This window comes from Amborella trichopoda, chromosome 6 (assembly GCF_054954075.1).
Source record: "Amborella trichopoda isolate Santa Cruz 75 chromosome 6, AtrichopodaSantaCruz75HAP2 v2.0, whole genome shotgun sequence".
Taxonomy (NCBI): Eukaryota; Viridiplantae; Streptophyta; class Magnoliopsida; order Amborellales; family Amborellaceae; genus Amborella; species Amborella trichopoda.
In genome coordinates this window covers 43,955,407-43,966,337 of record NC_142341.1, presented here as the reverse complement: position 1 = coordinate 43,966,337, position 10,931 = coordinate 43,955,407, and positions in this window count along the sequence as shown.

Below are 10,931 nucleotides of genomic sequence, written 5' to 3'. Positions count from 1 at the left end.
ATAGGGAAATATTAAAACATGGGTGCAGTTGGAATACAGACGCTTCTGTAGATGTAGAGGTACGGTGCCCTTCAAATTTTATCATGGTATATAAATTTGATGTAAAATATTATTAGGATTATCCCAAGATCTATCTTTATATCTAATTATAAAATTTTAAATTTAAAACATGGTTAAAATCAAGTATATCTATAAATATAAGAAAATCTTGAAAATGGACGGTGTAGATTATACGTTGTAAAGTGCACTATTTTTTAGACTTAAAATCTTTTATTTTACATAGTCATACATCTCGATGTCGAGATGATCAATCAAAAGGTTTTTCAATATTAAAACTACATTTTCCGATGGATTTTTGAGGGGCATCCGTAGTTCTACATTATACGGTAGCATCCTTATAAACTTTTTCCTTAAAAACATTATGCGACATAATGTGTAACTATTGTTTTAGAAAGCAGTCCATTCCAGAATAACTATCTTGAAACAAAAGTCTTCCTTATATGAAACATTGATATTGCAGAAATCATAAAAGAGAGTTTTTCTCAAAACAACTGAGAATTCAAAGGCTGATGAGAGACGGAGAGACTCAATAAATCTTCGAGACAAAGGAAAGTAGTTGGGGATCAGATTCGAGCCTCGCAATCTCGGTCTTAGGTAAACTGATCCAAGCTTCAATGCCATCTCCAGACTTGGTATCCATGAGAACCACTATGTTCTTATAGAATCGGAAGTTCATGGCCACCCATTCCGGCCTTCCCCAACCAAAATCCATTTCATAAATCCCCAACCTACACCAACTAGTGAATTGGAGCATGTTCTCGATCCCATTGACCCGTGGACTTTGCAACTCCAAATCTCCCTCTTCGTTTCTCTCATCAACTACTCTCATGAGTCGATGAGTAAAAAAGGATTAGAGGAACATAGATATTTGGCGTTAAGTGGTCTACCAAGGAGAGGTTCAAGCGATGCAGGTGAGGAGTGGCAGAGGATGGCTTGATGATGTGGGATCTAAGAACATTGACCTTTAACATCTTTGCCAAGGGGAGCTTTTGATTCATATACATTCACATATGTATATATACTATTGAGTTGACAAGAATCATATGTATATATATATATAATGGAACCAGCGTATCTAAAATAGTGTAAGATTATGGGGGAGATCAGCTGGCCAATGTTTAGCCCGATTAATGCTGCCCTTTTGGTGCAAGCACGCTCCATAACCAAAAAAAATAGTGACGGAAGGGGCTCAGCTGGTGGTGATAGGATTCCCACACCGAGTTACCACATCGTGGTATCTATGTTTATCGCTAATACCCCAATTTAACACGTTCAAAATGCGACTCCCTATTGGGCTTGTCTTTTCTACTGAATTACCCAAAAAAAAAAAAAAACAAACAAATAGTGTAAAATAATAGGGGATTTTACCTGGAGTACAAAACACATACACTTTCTCCATCAAAATACCTACTTAGAAGTACTTTTTTAAGGATGAGTTTTGACAATCTCGAATTTTAAAATCTGCTTCAGAATCGTTGTATAAGTATGTTCTTGCAAAACGAATCTTGTCTTCTTAAACACACAGAGCAGTATCTTCTAAATTTTAATTCTTAAACACCAGATCATCTATAATTTGAAAGGTTAATGTTCAATCTTAGGACATTATTTTTGTCTACCAAAAGTAGTGTATAGAATATTGTTTTGGAAAGTACACAAAGAGGCCATTACCTTTAATATAGGGAGGTCACAATCACTTTTATCCATCAGATTTCAAATCCGGTGGTTGTGTGTGTGTCATTGACTAAACTCAAAATTCAAAAAAAATAAGGCCATCAAATTTTAATTCAGTCATTCTTCTTGTACTCGAGTTTCACTTTGACTCAAGCATTAAGAAGGAGCCAACTACGGGGTTCACCTCCAAAGAACAATACAAAATCATAAATGAAAAAGATAATCAAAATAGAGTGGGGTGAACAATCACTCCTCACAATAGCCAAATAGGGTATTCACGCGTCATACTTCCAAAGGAATTAACGTAGAATGAATACCATAAATTATTCCATTAACGGGGAAAGCCTTATGAGTTTATCCATCCCAACCAAAGATTGAGGGATTAGGAAACCGAGAGTGATTCATAGGAAGAAAATCAAGGTCCAAGTGGAGCAGTTCAAAAGAAAAATCAAATAGAATTCAACGATCATTGTCAAAGAGATATTGGATGCCAACCTGAGGCAAGGAAAATCTGAGGGTAACCAATAATAGAACCTTTAAGCCTCTTGAAGAAGGAAAAGATGATCGAATTCCTACATAGTCCTTGGACGAAGTACCACAAAAGAGAAACAAAAAAAAAGAGCTCCACCGACTCATTTACTTCGCCTCTTCCTTCGTCATCTTCATCTTCATCTTCTTCTTCTCAAATAAAAAATAAAAATCTGCTAGGTTGAAAATCTGAATGGAACCCCAAGCGTTGAGAAAAAATATCACCGGGCTTAATACCTAAAAGGAACAACAGGGCGATAAAACAAAAAAAAAATTCCGAAAGGAACCCCAAGTGTTAGAAAAAAAGCTACGGGGCTGAATAGCCAAAAGGGAGCCCGGGACAATGAAAAAAAAAAGTTATATCTCTTTTCCATCTCTTCTTTAAAGTCTTTTTTCTCTCTAAACATCTTCTCATCCCTTTTCTTGTATCCAAATGGTGGCAAAAGAAAAATCAATGAGCATATAGTGAAGGACCTTGATCATCTGGACTTGGAAAGGTAAGTGGGGAGGAACAAAACTGCAAATCCAAATAAATTTTGAGTACTCAGGGGCAATATCTTGTATTAACTGAGACATTGGTTTACTCGACAACTTCATAGAATTCTCCTTTGAATTGAACTATAAGAGCCATGGTTGGAACATAAAGGAATACTTGATGATTCCTTGTTCCAAAGACCCAATCAAGAACCCAACAAGCTCATGTCTTCGAAAAAAATAGTAATAAAGAAAATGGGCAACACGGTGTTGGATAAGCTCACTGCAGCAATATAGGATAAGTGAGGATAAATACACATACTTAAGGTCCATTAATAATTGGACAACCGACAGATCTACCGCTTAGACCGCAATACATCATTACAACTATAATCTAGCAAAATAAGAAACTCAATGTAGGAAAATCAATATTTTGTAATCCACAAATAGGAAATTTAATATCTTGCTACTATAATCGTCAACATGTGGGTATAATTGATGAATGTCGGGTTTCTTATGAGTTCAGCTGATTATAAAAAAGGGATCTTTAGGTACAATAGTTGTACTCATTTATGTTAATGATATTATCATTACAGGTAATATTTAAGAAAGAATCATGAAACTTAAAAATTATCTTCACAAGATATTGACATCAAGGACCTTGGTCAACTAAAGTATTTTCTCGACATTAAAGTAGCACAATAAAAAGATGGACTCTTCATTTCTCAAAAGAAATATGTCCTATACCTGTTGAAAGAAACTGATAAACGGGGAGTCAAACTCGTTAACCTCCCCGTTGATATTAATTGCAAGTATAATTCAACAAATGGTAATCTCTTGAAGATGTGGGTTGTTTTCAGAGACTTGTAGGCAGAATGATTTATTTGATTGTGACACGACAAGATATAATATATGTAGTTAGCCTTGTGTGCCAATTTATGCGTGCTCCTAGATCATATCATATAGTGGTTGTCAATAGGATTATCATATATCTTAAATTGTCACCCGACATAATCATTTAGATGAAACAGAATGTCCACATTAATATGACTAGTTATTCTGATGTTGACATGGCAAGTAGTCCAATTGACAGGAGGCCTACTACTGGCCATTTGTATATTGATCAAAGAAACCTTAATTAATTTGAAAAGAAAAAAGAAAACTTAATTACTTTGAAAAGCAAAAAAAAATATAGTTGCTCTATCCAGTGCAGAGGCTGAATACAAAGCTATGACTTCAACTATAAGTGAATTAATATGGCTAAAATCACTATTTTGAGATATGAGGTTCCCAACGGTCAATCCAATGGAGATGTTATGTAATAATCGCCTCCAATCCAGTCTTTAATGAAAGAACCAAGCATATAGAAGTTGACTTACACTTTGTGAGAGAAAATATTTAGTGAAAAAGTATTAGCACTCTTTATGTTCGAATTGAAGACCAATTTGCAGACATGTTTACCAAAACTATTGCAAGTGCAAAAGTCCAACTACTGTCCAAGTTGGGCATCGTAGATATACCCACCAATTTGAAGGGGAGTGTTGACGGTAATACTAGCAAGATATTAAGTTTCCAATCTTGTGGATTACAATATATTGAGTTTCCTATTTTGTTTCATAGTTGTAATGAGATTTGTTTTCTAAAAGACATGATTCATAACTTTATAGATCTATGGTAAACCAGAGTAATCCTATGAATGAGAAACTGATTTACCCTCCATGAAGGTAGGCACCATTAATGAACCATGTATATGTCTTGTTGATATTTTTCTCTCTCGCTTGTCATTAATTCTTTTATTGCAAAATATACAGCCTCCCTCTTAGACTGCTTCCAACTTCTCCTTGAGATGACTAACACGTTCTTGAATTTTAGCTATGAGGCAACCTGCCATGGCCATGGTACTGCATTGTGATACCATTTATCACGAGGATAGTTTTTCATGATCAAATCCGTACGAATCTTGCGAAAGTCGAATTTGGAGCAGCGAATGGAGAACTTCCATAAAAAGCGTAACATATAAAAAAAAAAAGTCCAAACTCATTTATTTATTTTAAGGGTAAATCAGTAGAAGGCCTCTTACCCATATTTTGCATTAATCGATAAAATTAATTGATTACCGGGGTTTATTAGAATCGCACAAAACCGTTCATATCAGTTATCGTGTAGGCAAGGGGTTATAAAGCCTCGAGAATCCAAAGCCTACGCAGGCAAATATAGAGCGTACAGGCTGACTTGCCGGAGTCAGCATGAGACCCAAGCAGATACCGACGTGTTTCAAACTTACTGAGGCGATTCTACATCGAATCGGCAAAACAAGCGTTCTTGGCATAACTGCCATAATCGTGTAACAAACCAAAACATACGTAATGTCTAGGATAACCTTATTTCAACTTTCTGGTACAATGCCAGTTTTTTTTCCATGCATACATATTGATTTTCGATGGCCAGCTAAAGCACCATTTGGCCCCTTATTTTTCTCTCGATTCTATAATCGTAGTTTAGGAAACAAAGACTCAACCATGGGGCTCGGCCCTAGGCTGAGACGAGTAACTCAGACTACGTTACTTTGCCTATGTCGGATGAACTCAAACCAAGCCAAAAAGGGTTAAAAAATATATATTAAAAATCATTAAAAATTAAAAATATGTTTGAAGTGAAATTAAACAAAACACATTTAAATGAGGTTAAAAAAGTAGTCAGATTTTGAAAAATATCAATTTGTGACAGGGGTACTTGAAAAATAATCCAAAAAGAAAGAAAAATGTAAAAAGAAAGATTATTGGCCAAAAAAAACATATTCCAACTACATTTCTTGTTTTTTGGGTTATTTTCTATTTTATTTTCTTTCAGATCCCTGAGTCCGCCATCCAACTCGGTTGACTCGGACACACCAAGGTCGCCAAGGCAGATTCATCCAGGGAGCCCGCATTGGATTGCCCGAAGTATCTGCCACTGTATGACATACCAATCTCATGCACTAGAGAAAGTCTTCTAAGCAAGTCTTCTACGGGTATTGATGAAATAAGAAAACCCTCAATGAGGGAATCCTGCGATTCATATCATGTGGAGTTTGCATCCATGTCATGTTCATGTGAAGAAAGTAAATTTGCATTTGAGCGGTGATAATTTATTTGCTAAGTTAGGGTGGAAAAATATTAAAAATTAAAAATAAACAATTTGAATACCACACCCGGGCGCAAAGGCCGGAAGGTTTGCTCTTCCTTTTTTTTTAAATTTTTAATTATTTAAATTTTTTTTTTTTTGGTTGTCTTTCTTCCTTGAATGTTACACAATGGGAAATCCCTCTTTGGAGCTTCAGTCACAAAGCTCCACAAGTGGCATCACCGACTTGTACAACACATTTATATCTGACTGCTATTCATCGATCTAAATGGACGGTGGAAAGCTTTAGTTATAAACTTACCTTCAAACAATCTCCCAATAAAATAAAATAAAATCCTACACTTCAAACTGTTTTATTTTTTAATTTGTTAAACAAATCATTTTAAACTTGAAATTTGGGGAATGCCCAATTATTAGAGGTTCGCAGCTACTAAAAGTAAAAATATTTGTCGTAAATAAAATAACAAAAAAATCCCGGCAAATTATGCAGGTATTTTGGTCGATTTTTTTATGGAAGTAGTCGGTTTACGATGCTCCCGTGGGAGCGTACTGCACATTTACTCCCTGACGCAAAAGTATTATTTGGGACAATTTTTTTGGAAAAATACAAGAAAAAACTTCAAAACTATATTTTTTATGCAACTTATGTCCAACCAAACTTTTTCTCTCACTTTTTTTTCCAAAATATACTTTCTATACAAAAACCGCCCAACCAAATTAAAAATAAAAAATGCCCAAACTACTCTCTATTACTTTTACCTTACCCATGCCTCTCTTTCCTCTATCCCACCAAAATCGGGGCCCCGGCACTGTGTAAGTGCCGTCCAGCAGTAGCGCTTCGGAACTGTGTAAAGTTCGGTTCGACAGTAGGGCTCCGACACTATGTAAAGTATGGTCCCGTAGTAGGGTTCCGGCACTGTGTAAAGTGTCGTCAGACAATTGAAAAGGGGTGTTCCGGCAGTTGCAAAGGGCGGTCCGGTGAGCTCCGGCAATGTGATGGTGCGCTCCGGCAATGGGGTACTGGGTCCAAAACTAAACATCAAATCTATCCAAAATGACTTTTGTGTATGTTAAGGGCATTTTCGTCTTTAAAAAAATAAACATTTACCTTGGGGGTATTTGCACAGAATGTTTGTTTTGGAAAAAAAAGTGAGAGAAAAAGTTGAGTTGGGGGTAAGTTGCATAGAAAGTATAGTCTAGGGGGTTTTTTATAAGTTCTCTAATTTTTTAGTACGAAGTGGACCACCTAAGAATTACTAAATGATTATTTAAAAAAAAAAAAAACAAATGAATTTGAGTTTTCTGAAACTTAGATCTTGCTCTTTAAAAATTGTAGGGTCTTTTTTCAATCTTACTATTTAGAGATTTCATTATTATTAATTTTTGTAACACGGTTAATATACCAGTTGAAGAGGTCACATTTACAAAACTTAGATTCCTAGAAGTACTCCTGCATTGGATTTTACCACACGGAGAGAACAAAATCCTTGTGCTTTTAATTGAGGGAAAGGATTATATAAAGATGAGGCCCTAAACAATCAAATTAAGTTGCATCTCAAAAACTTATTAGAATAGAAGAGGTTATTTCAATGCTGAAAAGCCCTCAAATTTGATAGCCTCTAACTCAAGATTTGACATAAGAAAATGTAGATTTTAAGTCTTAGAAATAATGCATCGTGTAATGCATTATCTAGACCGTCAATTTTTAAGTGTTCAGATATCTGCTCAAGCTACACTATTTTTAAGTAATTAAATTTTGTTATTAGAGATGAAGATAAATTTTCACGCTATCATAAAAATTGATGATACTGAATCAAAATATTTCGATACTATTTAAATGAGCGACTTAATTTTATTGTCTAGGACCCCAATCTTATGCAAACCGCACCTTTTATTGAGTATGCCTCTTATGAGTGCAATAGCTCAAAATAATTCATAAAATAAAAAAGGATGAGGTTTTTATATGTTCTTGGCTTTATTGTAACAAAATAAAACCTCAAATCCTCATCCAAAAAGCACTTTCAGAACTGTACTTCTCAACGATGGCTCTAAAATCAATATTCAATACCGACAATGAAATTCTAAATTTAAAAAGCGGTACAAATCATTCTGACCTTTGAAAACTTATTTTTTGGGAGAAATGGAGAATCTAGATAATTTATTATAATAACTATATTTTTAGAGCTTGAAACTTTTTTTTTACCACCATAATATTCAAGCCAAGATGATTGATGTATATGTTTTCTAATGCTTGAATTACAATTTTTTATGGATGAGTTTTCTATAAGGTCTAGGCTTTATATAAACAAAATAATGCCTCACCTCAAATCCTTGTCCAGAAAGACTTTCAGCGACAAAAATATTTATGATAGCTCTAAAATCAATTTCCAACATCGAAATTAAAATTTGAAACTCAAAAAATTGTACAGATCTTGCCGATCTATGAACACTTATTTTTAACGAAAAACAAATGGCCTCGATAATGTGCTACAATATACATTATTTTTAGAGCTTGAAATCCAATTTGTTTTAACAACCATAATGTCCAAGTCGAGATAATCATTGTAAAGGTTTTCCAATGCTTGACTTGCAATTTTGAATGAATTATAAGGTGGGGATTTCTTATTTTGATATCAAACTATTTTACAATTTTTATGTTACTTACCAAACCATTTTCCAATAAACAAAATGAAAAAATATGTACTTTGACCCATCCAAGGTATGATCAAATTACGACATTATGAAATGGGCAAGCTTTCTATGCTTCCCCTACAACATAAAACTTGTATGCTTCCCCTTATCCAATCGTCCATTTTGAATGGAGGGCAAAGATTGCCCAATCATAATGCCATGACTCTACTCTATTTTATTTTTATTTTTTTATAGAAAATATTTTGATGCTAAATTTTGGGCATCCAACCCTCCATTAAACTCGCACATGTAAGAAGTATAAAAAAAATATTCTCAATAAAATAAAATTACCAAAATATCCCTGAAAGTTTAAAAAGGTATTTTGGTAATTTTATTTTATTGAAAAGTTATCTTTAAATATTTTTTATAGGTGCACCCCAATGAGAAGATGGCACGTACTAAATTTCATATTCATATAATTTTATTAAAAAATTAAAAATAAAATACTCTGATCTATCGGATCTAAGATCAAACGATGAATAACTCACTTGATCAAAATTGAACGGCTAGATAACAGGAGAAGCATAGATCTATATGCTGTAGGGGAAGTATAATGAAACACTTCGCTAGTTTCATGGAACACTTTACAAGTCCAGAAGTGGCATCATGTAGGACAGCTGGTGATAATATTTGCCCAATTTAGAAGGACATAACATGTGATCGGTTCATTCTCTACGGTATTGACCCACAATTTAACGTTATTTTGTAGGGAGTTGACGAGGGCGGCATTATATCTCGCGAAGTCCTCGTGTATTAAAGATTGGGAAAAGTTTTTATGGAGTGGAGACTCTAAACAATTAACTTAGAACCTACTTCAAAAACATCACTAAAAAAGGTTGTTTTGATACTCAAATTTATCATTTTGATACCAAGATGTATGGACATGAGAAAAAAATGAATTTCAACTTTTGAAAATAGTGTATTTTGTAATGCAGTTTTGGACTGTCAATTTTCAAGATTTTTAAGTTTTCATAGATCTACTTGATCTACACTATTTTTGAAGCTTTAAACTTTATAAATAGAAATAAAAATATATTTTAAAGTTATCACAAAGATTTCTATTATTGAAACCACATTTATGAATAAAGGTAGCTCTAATTTGATTGTTTAGAGACTAGGCTCTATACAAAGCTCACCTCATCGTATGAAGTCAGTCTCCTATTTGGACGGCTACACTTATAAAATAGGATGGGATTTCTGCATATGCACACTCCCACTAAAATTTATCCTAAGAATAGATTTTTAATCCAAAATTTTGGGATTCATGACCTACGTTAACATGACCATAAATATTAAATATTTGTACACCGTCTAATTTCATTTTAGCCACTTGGGTTCGGTAGGCTCTTGAACCACGCAACAGACCATATAAAATTGAAGGAGTGCGGAAATGATGGAGAAAAGACAAATTAGGGAGCCTTGCTCTAGTGTATTTTTTTTTTCTTTCTTTCTTTTTTTTCTTTTTTTTTTAATAACTTTTTTTTTTCTTTTAACAAACGCAATGATCTTTATTGATTATGGAAAGTACATCAGAAAATAACAACTACGAGGGCAAAATAAGAATGTGATCAGTGTAAACCCTATTTTTAGGAATCTGCCATGTCATTGGCTTTGCTATAAACATAATGAAAAGCAACTACGTGACTCTGACAATATCCATCATTTCGAGCCAATACTTCCTTAAGAACAATAGATGACTCCATTTTCCAGAGCACCCATTAATCACATTCAAAGAGTCTTCTTCTACCGGCCAACCTAAATTAGCACAACGATCCTTCAAAACCTTTTGCAATGTAATACCACTAACATCTCAGCACAATTTGCCGTAGCAATGCCATAAGGATCATAAAAGGAGAAAATTTCTATGCCTCTCGAATCCCTTACCACTCCACCAAAACCAGTAAGGCCTGAATTAGCCATAGAACTCCTATCAAAATTAAGCTTAACACAACCATGAAGAGGAGTTATCCATCTCCCTAGAGGTCTAATTTTCAACAATGGCTGAAAAATCAGGGAGTGAAGGCTAAAGAGAATATCAGTTTTTGACATCCCAATACCTTATTTAGTATTGGATAACCAGAGCCGCACATTAAGTGAAAACTTTTACCTAATACAAACAAGCTCTAAATGTACACCTTCGAACGTTCTCCTCTTCCTTTCCAGCCAAACTTCCCATAAAATTTATACCCTATAGATCTTCCAAATAATTACTGCTTTATTTGGCAAAGTAGGAATTGATAGTTAATAAAAAATAATTGTATGCCTTTGAGGCAAAGTAAGAGGGCGCCCTACTAGTTGAAAATCCCATATCCACAAACTGAATGTGAATTTACAATGAATAAACATTTGGTCCCCACTCTCTTCATCGTCTTTGCACAAACTAC